This window comes from Andrena cerasifolii, chromosome 5 (assembly GCF_050908995.1).
Source record: "Andrena cerasifolii isolate SP2316 chromosome 5, iyAndCera1_principal, whole genome shotgun sequence".
NCBI classification, from domain to species: domain Eukaryota; kingdom Metazoa; phylum Arthropoda; class Insecta; order Hymenoptera; family Andrenidae; genus Andrena; species Andrena cerasifolii.
In genome coordinates this window covers 300,024-314,041 of record NC_135122.1, presented here as the reverse complement: position 1 = coordinate 314,041, position 14,018 = coordinate 300,024, and the positions used below count along the sequence as shown (strand labels likewise).

Here is a 14,018-nt window from a genome sequence, read left to right as displayed (position 1 = left end):
GTCTCCTCCGGCGTTCTTCAGGGGTCGCACCTTGGTCCGCTGCTGTTTAATGTATTCATTAATGATTTCGTCGAAATATTAGTAGGATCTAACTTTCCATTGTACGCTTATGACCTTAAGGTGTTTAAAATAATCCACTGCCATCAGGATGCAGTTAATATGCAAGGCGATCTGGATAGGTTTGGGCAATGGTGCATTGATAATAGACTAAGGCTCCACACCTCTAAGTGTGTAGTGCTTAGGGCCGTGCGTGGGGGGCGTTGCGTGAAGTATCCGTATGAATTGGCGGTTGACACTCTCAGTGAGGTGTCTAAGGTTATAGATCTGGGGATCTCGATGAAGCCGTGTTGTGATTTTAGAAATCACTGTATGCGTTGTACAGGAAAGGCGATGAGAGCCCTACGAATAAAGACTCGCATCGTCAAAAAGACTGAGAAAAAGGTGTGTTTTTTAACGCAAATGTAGGTACTCTTTACTTCTACATATCACTTGCATATGTGTGTCTATTCTCCATTATTATTATTAGTAATAACATGACAATTATTCCTGTAAATAGTAATAATCATACTACTGCTACAGGTACATATGTAGCAGCAATACCGTAGAGGTGAAAGGACAGACAGCATCGCCTAGGCGATCACCGCGGAGGAAGAGCCAGAACACTACTTACGAGGGGAGGACGCGAATGGGACGACCGATTTTATAACGAAACCGGGCAGAAAATGTTGAGGCCGATGTGTATAAACAAATTCCAGAATATTAGCCGTGAATAGCCGGTCATTTTTATAAAAAATGGCTTTAAACAATAAAATTATGAAGTCGTCGGATCGATTTTGTTCTTCATTAAATGGTAGATCTTGATGAAAGGAATACAAAAGTCTGATGTGTTATTGCCATAGGATCAATAATTTAATCAGAAAATGCATTTTTTGTCGCAGTATAGCCCGTTAACTAAGCTTGTGGTGAAGTACTTTTCAACAGCCGCATTAGCCCAGGTGCAAGCATCCCACATTATGATCCAAGAAAATAGCGTTCGAACCCTGTAATGGGGTGGTTTTTTTCCTCTCCTTACATTTTCGTCATTGCGCGCATTGTGATTAATCAGAATTCCATAATTTTATTATTTTTAGTAAATATATCGTATAATTACTAATCACAGTATAATACCTGCGATATAGGATAAATAATAAGGGAGTTACAAATGTATTTACACGATTTACCAGTTTACAATTTACAGCCACATCATTGGCCCCTATTGTCCCTTTTGAACAGATCCTTATTTCGCATTTATGTACCCTACGAACATCTAGAATAAAAGAGTTGCCAATACATTGATACAATACAGCACGAAAAGACGATTTAGGGTTCGACCTTTCTGGGTCACTAATTGCTCCTTTACTGTCGTTTTATGGCGTGCTCGCAATAACAAATAAGACTTTTGTATTTCTTTCATGGAGATCTACCATTTAATGAAGAACAAAATCGATCCGACGACGTCATAATTTTATTTTTTAAAGCCTTTTTTTATAAAAATGACCGGTCATTCACAGCTAATATTCTGGAATTTGTTTATACACATCGGCATCAACATTTTCTGCCCGGTTTCGTTAAAAAATCGCTCGTCCCATTCGCGTACTCCCCTCGTTAGTTGAATCGATGAGTGCAATATAGAGATCTAAAAACGACACACATGTTAAGGCCGGATTTTTGTGTAACAGCCACAAAAGTAACTGATATTTATGACTTTTTTGTGACGATTGTTAATATTGGATTAAACTCTTTTGGGATATACGGAGGCATCTATAAACATGCAGAAAATATTTTTTTATGTCGATCCTTTTTTTTATTTATTAATTATTGTGGAATCTTATCGACCTCTTGGACGATGTAACTCCTGTTAGCAGGACGTGTAACACCTGTCACATTCATCTAATAAAGAAAAAAGCAAAAAGAAAAAAATTCCTGAAGTTAGATAGTTTACGCTGAGATTGACCCATTTTGAAGGGAAAAAAATGAGAAATTGAAAAATTGATAGCGTTTAAAAAAAGAAGTAACTTTTTTCCTTAGAAATTTTGTTCATGTTCTTTACATCGATGAAAAAGGGTAATTATGCAGAAGGTAATTATGTTTCCTGACCGATTTCAAAGATTTTTGGACATGTTGTCGGGACATGATTCTGAACAACTTTTTCCTCTACATGTTACCGCCGCTCCACGTTCGTTTCCGAGATACACGCAAAAATAGTTTCGATATTACATACAGAGGTACCGATCTTATTTCTAAAGTTTGGGATAAAGATGTTAGAGATTGGTTAGACAGTAAATAAAAACAACAGTTGCTATTTATTTCGATGTTTAGAATACTTCAGTATATGTATGTCACGAGATATCGGTATAGGCTTAGAGCTAGATCAGCGCAATGGGGGGGCGGGGGGGGGGGGGGCTGCGAGCGTGTAAAGCATGGTAGCGAAACGATATGCGTCGAGGTGTTGACGGGAGTTACCACACACCCAACAGGTGCTCTCGAAAGCACTCTCTTCCTAGGAAAAAATTATGTTTTAGTCCAAAGGTTAGTTCAAACTTAACTAGTTCTTAAACATAATTTTTTCCTAGGAAGAGAGTGCTTTCGAGAGCATATGTTGGGTGTATGGAGGCTCTCGGAAACACCCCAACTCACATCGGTTCGCTACCATGCTTTATGCGCGCACAAGCGGGCGTACACCCCCCGCGCTGATCTAGCTTCAAATATTTTTAACTTACAAGGTACCTGTTAGGTGTGTATACAATGTATGTGTAGGCAGAATGCAAAACAATAATACCGACAGTTTTTCGCAAATATCTTGAAAACTAAAGCCAAGCGGCGATTACATGTGGCACGTCCCGCGACGTGGAATCTAATATTAATTAACCTTCAAATCATTTATATTTACTATTCCATACTTTGAGGTATTATAACCACCTCATATGAAAACATTATACAAAGTATTATACAACGTACCGCCGATAGGGCACTATCTCCGTAAACTACGATAATACAAGGACGGCATCAGCGAGCAGGACAGCCGGCATCAAGAAGGTAGCGGCCAGCCAACTGTACACCAGCTAGCCGCCCGCACGCACACCCAGAAGACCCCAGTGAACACCACCTGATGCGTCAGAGGCCCATCCGCACGCGGAGTCGACACCACCTTCGCAGACCTGCGCCCCTGGTCCTCGCCAGAAGATTGCCTTCCCGTTATTTTCCGTAAATCGAACTCCAATGCGTGGATCAACATATTTAACTTCGACCCCTGGTACGTAAGCTGTACGGAAACGCTCGTACAGAGAATATTGTAAACGATTAACGTAGAAATCTAAATATGAATTAATGTAAAAGTCTAGCTATCGACGCTGCTGGAAGTCAAGTAAAATAATGTGCATTAGTCGCGAAGAAAAGACACCTAAAGGGTGTGCAACAGAGAAACTTCTAAACTAGTAAACAAAACTTTCAGATAGCGCGATGGGAAGATTCTGCCTGGAAGATCCCAGGCAGAAGCTGTGGGATGATGTGTCCCACCATTGATTTGTCATGTGATAAATACTAGAGAAGGAGTGACCGGTTGCCCTGTAAAAAGTGACCGACCACCTGTGGAGCGCATTAATTAATTGTTCTTCAACTTGAAATACTTATTCTCATGTTAATTAATCGTAACGGTACCAGTTATACTCTAGACTATTTATATGTCTGTGTAAAGCGCATTAAAGGTGACAATAAAAAGTGTTTGTGAACAATATAAAAGTGAGCGAAGTTTTATCTTCAAAATCCTTATCCGTGACTCGAGCATTATCACCCTTTCCTATAAATGATGTTATTAATCGAGAAGATATGATTAAACTAATCGTGATTTGCGTCCGTCAATGGTGACACTTAAAAGCGGACAGCCGCCTACGTTGTCATCGGGTATCGAGTGTAAAACGCAATTTCTGCGATTAATAGTTTTACCGCTAAAATGTTTCTTGAATGTTCGTAATTTGCTCCCACCGAAAGTGGCACTTACAAGCGGATAGCCGCCCACAGTGTCATCATACAGTGGTTGCAAAAAGCGACTTGCGCGATCAATCAACCCCTAAATGGTTATTAACCGATCGAAATGTTTCATAAGCGATCATGTTTTGCGTCTGTCGAAAGTGACACTTATAACCGAATAGCCGTCCACGGTGTCACCGGATATTAGACGTGTAAGCATTGGACCGGCTGGGTCGGGTGATGCCATGCAGGCGCCCCGGACAGGCGGGCCCTTGTAGGCGATAGCGGCAAGAAGCTCACGTTTAGGAATGAATGTGTGTGTGCGTGAGTAAGGTAGATATAAGAGCGTGAATGCTTAGAGTGCTCTCGGTCGCATCTGGACCAGTGACGGAATCACTGACAAATAAAGCCAATCTTTACCAGTACCGTGCATTTTTATTATTTCCCGCTGACCCTCCTACAGACGCGAACCATGATCCCGGGAAATAAAGAAAAATCTAATCAAATCAATCTCAAAAATAAAAGGTAGTGATGCCCAGAGGTCATGGAGCCGGGCGGAATAATCAGTTACGTCGGCTGGCTTTGGAATATAAATGCATCGTTGAAAAAAGGATTTTCATAATATACATAACAAAAATCGAACTTAATCGTGATCGCGTCACCAGTAACCTTCTTTTCGCGATTTTTATTAATAATTCGATTCTGGAGGGTGGGCCTACGAAATCATTGGGTGGGCAAACGTGGCAAGATCGTGGACAATCGTATGCTACTTTTAAAAAATTCAAAAGTGTTCATATTGAGTACTGAACACGAATTTTTTAATTTGGTCATAACTTTTTTTTGAAGGGTGGGCAAACTAAAATTTTGGGTGAGCAAATGATGAACAATCATTTCACACTGTCATATTATTAAAAAGTTTTCATGGGGGTGCTGGTGATAATTTTTTTTGTCCACAACTTTTTTCGTTAAAGCTGGGCAAACGAAAATATTTGTTGGGCAAACGTGGGCAAACGATAGACAAACGAATGCCGCTGAATTTTTCTAAAAAATCGCATTTGGGGGTGCTATCTTCACAGACCTCCGGATGCTTACTCCGTTTCCCGTGCGTTGTTTGCACGGGCACTCTCGCGAAAGACGGTCGGCTTGCCCGCAATACGAGCAGAATACCCGTGCGGGACATCGGCAGTCTTGTAGTTGAGGCCCCCTTTGCCCGCATTACCAGCAGCAGGTGGCACGATTATAGGCGATGTTCACCTTCGCGAGTCCCGTGTGTGGGTTGAGGCTTCGTTGGTTGTAAGGTAGGTCGGAGCGGTTCCCCGTCCTTAACCATGGTCTCGTATTGTGTCGCTATTCGTAACAAGGTTGGAATATTGGGGCATTCGGATAGGCGAATGTACTGTTTGTATTCCTGTTGCAGGTTCCTGTAGAATCGTTCGATTTGTCGAGCGGGTGTGACATGACCGTGTCTCCTCCGAATTAATGTCTGTGTTGCCATTAGATACTCGTCAGCGCGCTCTCCGGGCTTTTGTTTCCGCTGCACGATTTCTTCTTCCTGATCGCCTTCACTGAGATCTTGTAAGTAGAAGTGGCGGAGGGAGTCTTGGAAATCTTTTCAGTTTTCTCATCCAGTCCGGTTGCTGCGATACCACAGCAGGGCTTGGCCCTTAAGTACTTCCGGTAAGCATCTAAGCATTTGGTCCTCAGACATCCCATAGCTAGCTTTCCCGGAGTTCGCTAATTCGTTCAATGAAGTTTAGTGCGTCTTTCAAACCGTCAAAGATGCAGCCTCACTTCCGGACATGGCCCATGGCGGTTGTGAGGGGCGGTGTGGTTTTCTCGCCGCTGCTTGCCGTTGCAGCGGGGGTGACGGCCTCGTCGGTGTTACAATTAGTCATTTCTGAGCTGACGAGGTATCGGCGGAGGCGTGCTCGCAGCTCGTCGAAGGTCCCATCGGTATCCTCGCCGGCTTCTCTGAGCGCCTCGGTTAGTTCGGTTTTGTTCAGGCAGTAGAGCTGGCTTAATGCTGAGCTCATTTATTTCCTGCTTATCTGTTGCCGATCAATTCCCCGTTCGGGCGGCAAATATGACGACCACCTCGTGGGCGTCGCTCGGAATCGGAGAGACTCGGTTGGTAATTCAGTCGAGTCGCAGAGTTCTGCTTAATTCGAGTCTTTTGATGGTCCCGAAATTTAGTTATTTCTTACTTATTCACTCAATGTATTTGTTGCTTCTAATTTACAGTCCTTATTACACAACTTGCTATTTACAATTATTACTGTTGCCGTTATATATAATATATAAGCTTCGCGCTATTTGACAGTACAGGTGCACGAAGGTACAGCGGAATAGGGGTTGCGGATTTACTCACGGTCCAGGCACGAGCAAGGTCCACTTGCCTTGTCTACCGTACAGAAAGATCGGGGAGTTTCAGAGAGCCCGGGCAATGTCCAGTCGCTCTACTGAAAGCGGCACGGCAGGAGAAACGCTTGTAGCGTCCACAACGGTCGAACCCGGACAAGATCCAGTTGTTCGCGCTTGCGGTAAGAGGGCTCCATTATCCCCACTAGAACTGCCTTGCCTCGGCCGTAGCGGGTCTTTTGTCCTATTTCGCGGTAAAGTGTAACTGCGGGAAATCGACGCGATCTATCGGCGCGGCGCACATAGGAGTATTTGTACCGGACAAAAATATTTTATGTGTTTTTTTGCAATGTATATACATGCAAAAAACACATAATTAGGAGTTTATTAAAAAATTATGCTGCCTAGGAAACTTTTAAAAAATATCTTTTATTCCCCGGTTTACACAGAATTATTACTGCTATGTTACTGCAATATTGCAAAGTAATATTATCCAGATTGCATAATTTAGTTTTATTAGTGTAATATTACTGCATTTGCCCTATTCTCTTCTGGTAAATTGCTTGACCGTTTCCGTAGAATCTACAAAAAAATATAAAATATTACTAAGTTGAAAAATTTCATTTTTTTTGGCTTACTACGTTTGAAGTAATAAAAAACGAGATGGCAGAAGAGGGTGGACGATTTTAATATGATATTTAACTAAAATTGGTCTAAGGTTCACATCAGCAAAAAATATTACCCGACATGACCCGACACATAGACAAAAACACTCTTATCTGCTAAAATTAGGTAAACAAAAAATCTATTTAGGCCTTCTTTAGACATTTGTAGAAAACATATGCATATGCTGTAAATTGATAAAATGATGTTTTAAAATAAAGTACATACCTCCATCTTCCACGTTCAAAATGTTTTTTTTTTTTTTTTGCTTATCAAAACCATACAAAACACAATAGCAAGGAAAACAAATATCACAAACGAAAGCGCTGAGAACAAAAACTTGGGGTTCAGACAATGACTGGCTTCCGACTGATTCTCCGGGTAGGCGCAAGAGCGGGAGGAATTTTTATGGCTGCCGTTTGACGGACCGGTTATCAAGCTTTAAGAAAAATGGATTGGGTGGGCTTTTTGACTAACTTGCTGATTTTTCCTTTGGTCGGATTTTTAATATAAATACTCCTATGTGCAGCGCGTACTAGTTAGTTACCGTTCTCGTGGATTTCGGAGTGGGGGGTGCTGCGAAGCGTCGCGCCTCGGCTTCGCTCGTTTGCCATCGCGCGGCTGCTCGTCGCTCGCTCGTTTCGTAACGCTTCCTCTCAAGCACAATATGAGTTTTGCCAGCTCACCAGCTAAAAAATTATGGGCTACTAAAAAACGAGAAATCATCTTTGATCCAACGCATAGGTACTGTATTGTGCATTTTTTGGCAGTATTCTCAGCGCTGAGTCAGTTGTTGGAATGTAATACTTGTCACAGAGATGTAAAATTTGATGATACAAATCGGCATGGTTTAGGTATTAAAATTAGTGTGACTTGTGATTGTGGTACTGCATGTATAAACTCGTGTCCTGTAATAGGAAATGCATTTTTTGTGGGTTTGCGCATGCTCCCATGCGATCCTCGTTTCGGTAGAGGACTGCGCGCGCAGGGTCAGGGGACTAGCAAAATGGCCATGCCACGCTACGAACTGCTTGTTTTGTCTTCTTTGTGCTATACCTTAATCTAAGTTCTTGTAAGAATATATACAATTTAAGTTAGCCATGCGTGTCTAGTGTTTTCTCCCGGAACCTTTTATTCTATCCCTTGGACTCAACACATTTGAAATAAATCGCAGAATAGTATGTGTAAAAGGGTAGTCCTTATTTTTCAACTTTAAAATTTGTATTGTCCGATCCTCTTAAAATCTTCCATTCGACACAAAAAATATCCCCGTGTTTTTTATTTATATATTTTGATATATAAAGGTCGCTCAAGGACTTTATATTTCGCCTGTACCACAAGTTTGGCAACTGCGACTTTCTATAGTTGTCACTTATCAATTTTAACCCACTAACTCTGAGAGTTGCAGCGGTGCAGCACTCATTTTAAAAGTGCATAAAGTTCTGTTATCTGTTTATACTTAAGTTTTGTTAGCAACCATCCGTAGTTTTCCTGGTGGTAATGTAGATTTCAATATTTTCGGTTGAGGAAATCAAATATTTTCTTCAAAAATTTATTGTGAATTATTACTTCAAGCTGCCATCTTGTGTTTCTTTATATTGTTGCGAGCACCGGGTATAGCCCTGTGCATAGCCTACTGGTGCTCGTAGCTGAAGATAGAAGAATGTCGGCCCCCCCTTCAAGAGGACGATCGGGAGGCCGACAAGAAGACGGTCTTGTACCGAACGCCGTGGCATTCGGAAGTACGGGTTGGGCTTGTAACATTGTATTCTATTGCTGTTGCCCTGTACACCGGAAATATAGTTGTGTTGTGTGTGCGCCCGTCTAATTATTCCACTCCTTTGCAACCGGCGCAACAATATTTATCAAATAAATCAGTGAAAAATAGAGGTAAGTTCTTCTTTTTTCATTAAAATTTGCATCGTTATGTTTAGTGGAAAGATAAATTATGTGCACAAAATTGTTGTGAAGTTATTTCAAGTCTTATATATGTGAGTATTTTAAATTTCAAAATGCACCGTAGTAATCAAACAAAGTGTTAGTTAAGCTGTACAATTCATTATTTTTCCGGTAGCAAAAATGCTTACACGTGCAAAGAAGAATTCGTATCAAGCCGTGAAACCACCAAATCCATATATTTCTGATATATCTGATAATTCAGATGATGAAACTGAAGCCATCAATCGTCCTGCATGTCTAAATGATGATCATGATAATTTTGAAGATTGGCATATTGATAAATCAGATAAAGACGAAGAGGAAGATCATGTGGAACAGCCAGCAAGGAAAAAGAAACTACTAGATCGAAAGAAAAACAAAAAACCACACCGTGCTTGGTCTTCTGATGACTTGAATCCTCCAGAATTTGAAAATAAAAAATAATATAAATGCAGAAAACTTATCTGATATACCTCTACAATATTTCTTAGATTTTTTAACTTATGAAATAATTGATCATATAATTGATCAAAGCAATTTATATCATACTCAAGTAACTCAAAAGTCATTGTTGAAATATTAGATCGACAGGAATTTTTACACTTTTTGGGAATTATTATATGGATGGGAATTATTGTTATACCTGCAATAAGAGATTACTGGGAAGAAAATACTCGAGTCAATAAGACTGTTTCTGTAATGTCACGAAACAGATTTGAAAAAATTAGACGTTTTCTCCATTTTGTAAACAATGAAGAAATAAATTCTTCAACACAAGACCGATTTTATAAGGTTCGTCCTATAATTACCTTTTTGAATGAATGATTTCACAAATACAAAGCTGAGAATGGCGTTTATTCTATTGATGAAAGTATAGTACCTTTCAAAGGCAAAACTGCTGGGAACTTGCGTCAATATAACCCCAAGAAACCGACAAAATGGGGATTCAATGCATTTGCATTAGAAGATTCCAATGGACAAGTTTATGCTACTCTAACATCCCACTGGAATTCGAACCCAATGATACAGACCGTCGATAAAGTAGAACCGATCTTCATTATCACAGAACCATCCTGTATTACCGCCCAGACTCATTGTAAATACTTTTATATATAATTTATGATTTAGGCGAATATTAAAAGAATAAATATTACAGAGATATTAAGAATAATTAAATATAGATTAAATATAGAATAATTAAAACATAATGTAATAAGCGAGAGAACACACACACACCCACACGCACACGCACACGCACACGCACACGCACACCCACACACACGCACGCACACGCACGCACACACACACACTAATATTACCTACAACTAATTTATACTTGTCAAATTTTTTTATACTAAGCCGGGTTATATCGGAAGCACTACATATGGTGTTCACCCTCAATCCACTTTGAGATGTTATTCAAAGGAACACAAGAAACGTATTCAAATCCAGTGCCCGAATGTTGTGTATGACTCCAAAAAAAAATATGGGTGGAGTGTATAAGAGTAATTATCTTGTATCGCTATATACAGGGTGTCCCACTAAGGAGTGGACAGCGCGATATCTCTTAAAGTATTGTCGATAAAAATATAAAAAAAATATGGAATTGCATGGTTCGAGGGGGCCCATTTATTAGCGCGAACGAATTTTGTTTCCGATTATTATTTTAAAAGATACGATGGTCAAGTTCGGTTTTTCAAATGGAACTATTTTTTTTGAAGACCTGAGTTGATAGTGCGTTCCAAGACAAATTCAATAAGCTTTAATGTATACACTTTATTTCCACTGGTTTTTAAGATATTGCGCTTGCAAATGTACTGATTTTCACTGCAAGAAACCCCTCTGGAATGGGAAAAACCGGGGGCGGTCTTACTGGCGCCACGGGTGGCACTGCCTGTTGAAACTGATACCTACCTGCCAAAGGTCTACGACAGGGTTCGCAGGCCCAAAAGCTGGACAATTCTTTTCCGTCAGAAATGCTACTTAGGTAGGTACATCTGCGGTATCGAGAAGCGCACCGTTACTTCTATTTCGCACTTGCAGCTACGCTCGGATGGCCGGTTCTTTTGGGAGGGATGTAAGTTGAAGTGGTTACGTTAGGAGGAGTGAAAGTTGCTAGACTAAATTTCAACCATAGGGAGCAGATTGTATCAGAACCAATCCAACTTGCATCCCTCCCAAAAGAACCAGCCATCCGAGCGTAGAAGCAAGTGCGAAATAAAAGTAACGATACCTACCTAAGTAGCATTTCTGACGGAAAAGAATTGTCCAGCCTTTAGGCCTGCCATTTCTGGCGTAGACCTTTGGCAGGTAAGTATCCATTTCAACAGGCAGTGCCACCCGTGGCGCCAGTAAGACCGCCCCCGGTTTTTCCCATTCCAGAGGGGTTTCTTGCAGTGAAAATCAGTAAATTTGCAAGCGCAATATCTTAAAAACCAGTGGAAATAAAGTGTATACATTAAAGCTTATTGAATTTGTCTTGGAACGCACTATCAACTCAGGTCTTCAAAAAAAATAGTTCCATTTGAAAAACCGAACTTGACCATCGTATCTTTTAAAATAATAATCGGAAACAAAATTCGTTCGCGCTAATAAATGGGCCCCCTCGAACCATGTAATTCCCTATTTTTTTATATTTTTATCGACAATACTTTAAGAGATATCGCGCTGTCCACTCCTTAGTGGGACACCCTGTAGATTGAAATACAAAAATCGGAGGTCGTATATGCCCATTCTTTATTATTATATTGACATCTATCTCACCAACGCATGGTTAGTCTACCGAAAGAAACAGACAAATATCTCGTACAAAATATTTAAAATGCGTGTAGCTGACGATCTAATTCAATTGGGCAGAGAAAAAACACGCCGTGGTCGTCCATCCACTTCAAATTCAAGTTTGGAGAATACTAAAAAGAAGAAGAAACCTTGTGTTTTGCATCCATACAATGAAATACGTTTCGACTCTCTTGGACATTTTCCTTTTTACAAGGAAGTTGCAGAGAAAGGAAGATGCAGATTATGTATCAAGGGAATTACAAGTGTTATTTGTGTAAAATGTAATGTCCGATTATGTTTTACAAGTAGTAGAAACTGTTTTCATGATTACCATAAGAAAAATGAACTGTAATAATAATTATTGTTAATTTCAAAATATTATTTTTACTTCAAAAACTAATAATGAAACTCCTGAAAGTTTCTTTTATTTTCTTACCCCTTGACGCTTAATGTTTAAACGGCGAGTTTAAACGGCGAGTATCTTATAAATAGGTTTGAAATCGATATTTTCCATTTGAAAATAACAAGATACAACAAATATATCAGTCCCACAATTTTGAAATAACGCCCTGATAACCAGATCTGGCAGCAGGATCTGCCGCCAGCTGCGGTGCAGCCTACGTCAACATTCAGCTACGGTTCTGCCGGCAGACCCTGCTTGGCAGGTCCTGCTGCCCGCTTGATACATCTAACAACGCCATCTGAAGACCACAATTGCCAAACAATTACCTACGCACCAACACAAATGTACCATTATTGCTGTAGGTGTATCCCTACCCCCACATATCCAGCAAGCAGGTTCTGCAGTTCATTAAATAATTAATTCTACTTATTTCAAATGGTATTTATTCTTTATTTAATAATATACAGGATTGGTGATTACAATTGTTACAAAATAATATAAGTATCGCATATAAATCCAAAGAGGAACTTTCAATATGTACATTAACAAATCCATATACAATACGTCCCGTAACCAGTGGTATCCGTTGTGCTTGAAGACGAACGCTCGAAGAATATTCCACGCGATTCTAACTATCAATATCCAGACATATTATCTCGAAGTATCCAGAAAGCGAACGTAATTATGGAATTGAATAATTTCCAATTATCTACGCCGAGGAAATCGAGATTCACATTATGTGCAAGACAGAAAAGTAAGGTTATGCGCGAAGTGCAAATGTTTAGCGTCTTGTTTCGTATATAATAAGTTAACACATGCATGGATCATCATCCGCAGGAGCATGCATGATCGCCTAGGGTGTGTACTGTGTGGAGATGGAGCTGAAGTAAGTATTAACACAACAGGGAATATGATGATTCTATACAGAAAAGAAGTCGAAAATATTGAATAAAATTTTCTGATATCGCCCCTAATAGGTACCACTGGTTACGCGACGTACTGTATATGGATTTGTAAATTAAATATTGAAAGTTCCTCTTTGGATTTATATGCGCTATTTACATTATTTTGTAACAATTGAAATTGCCAATCCTGTATATTATTAAAGAATAAATACTTTTTGAAATAAGTAGAATTAATTATTTACTAAACTGCAGAATCTGCCTGCTAACCAGCTACATAACCATGTAAGGATAGGGATACACGCGTAGGGAATTGTTTGGCAATTGTGGCCTTCAGATGGCGCTATTGGATGTGTCAGACGGGCAGCAGAATCTGCTGCGGATCTGCTGCCGATCTGCCGTCAGACCCTGGCAGCAGGCACTGCACCTCAGAACGCAGCCAAATGCGGACACAGATGGCTACGGATCTGACGTCAGACTCTGCGCTCTCGGGACTATTGACAATACTTATTAATATGGATCTTTACCACGAACACAATAAAAAGAACTTAACTTACATACATAATTAAATATTTTTTATTTAACAATTCTTTTTAACAAATAAGCAGGAAAAAACATAATTTCTTTAAACACTGGTCTCCTGATCGCGACCTAATTTTTGTACAAAATAATCCAGCCAGAGATAAAGCGCTCTCAGATTCTACAATTGTTGCTTGGATACCTCCTTACTTTTTTCACTTAAAAATATGTCCATTTTTTGATGACTTGACTCAGATTTTTAGGTTTTATTTGGATCACAGTCGCTTCTTCTTGAGATACTTCTAAACCAGTCTACCGGTATTGCAATCCCTATTTCAAACCACCTTTTCAAAATATCGATACGAGTATTTTGGCCGGAATTATCACCATATGAAAGTGCCCCTCTTTTTTGGGCTCCTAGAGGTGATCCTTTAATTAATCTGAGGACTATA

At 39.9% G+C, this 14,018-nt stretch overlaps 1 protein-coding gene and 1 long non-coding RNA gene across 9 annotated transcripts in view; one reads left to right on the top strand and one right to left on the bottom strand.

Annotated features, from left to right (window-relative positions):
* Positions 1 to 14,018, bottom strand: part of LOC143369376 (KICSTOR complex protein SZT2) — a 391,751-nt gene that overhangs the window by 279,562 nt on the left and 98,171 nt on the right. The gene's annotated exons all lie outside the window — the stretch shown is intronic.
* The window catches only part of LOC143369402 (uncharacterized), a 119,309-nt gene continuing 117,760 nt past the window's right edge, over positions 12,470 to 14,018 (top strand). Inside the window, exons 1-3 of one of the 4 annotated variants that reach the window (XR_013085392.1) lie at positions 12,470 to 12,540; positions 12,613 to 12,823; positions 12,983 to 13,284. This is a non-coding gene — a long non-coding RNA (uncharacterized LOC143369402). Of the gene's footprint in view, positions 12,900 to 12,982; positions 13,285 to 14,018 lie in introns of those variants that run through there. The other 3 variants (XR_013085390.1, XR_013085393.1, XR_013085391.1) reach the window with 3 other exon arrangements.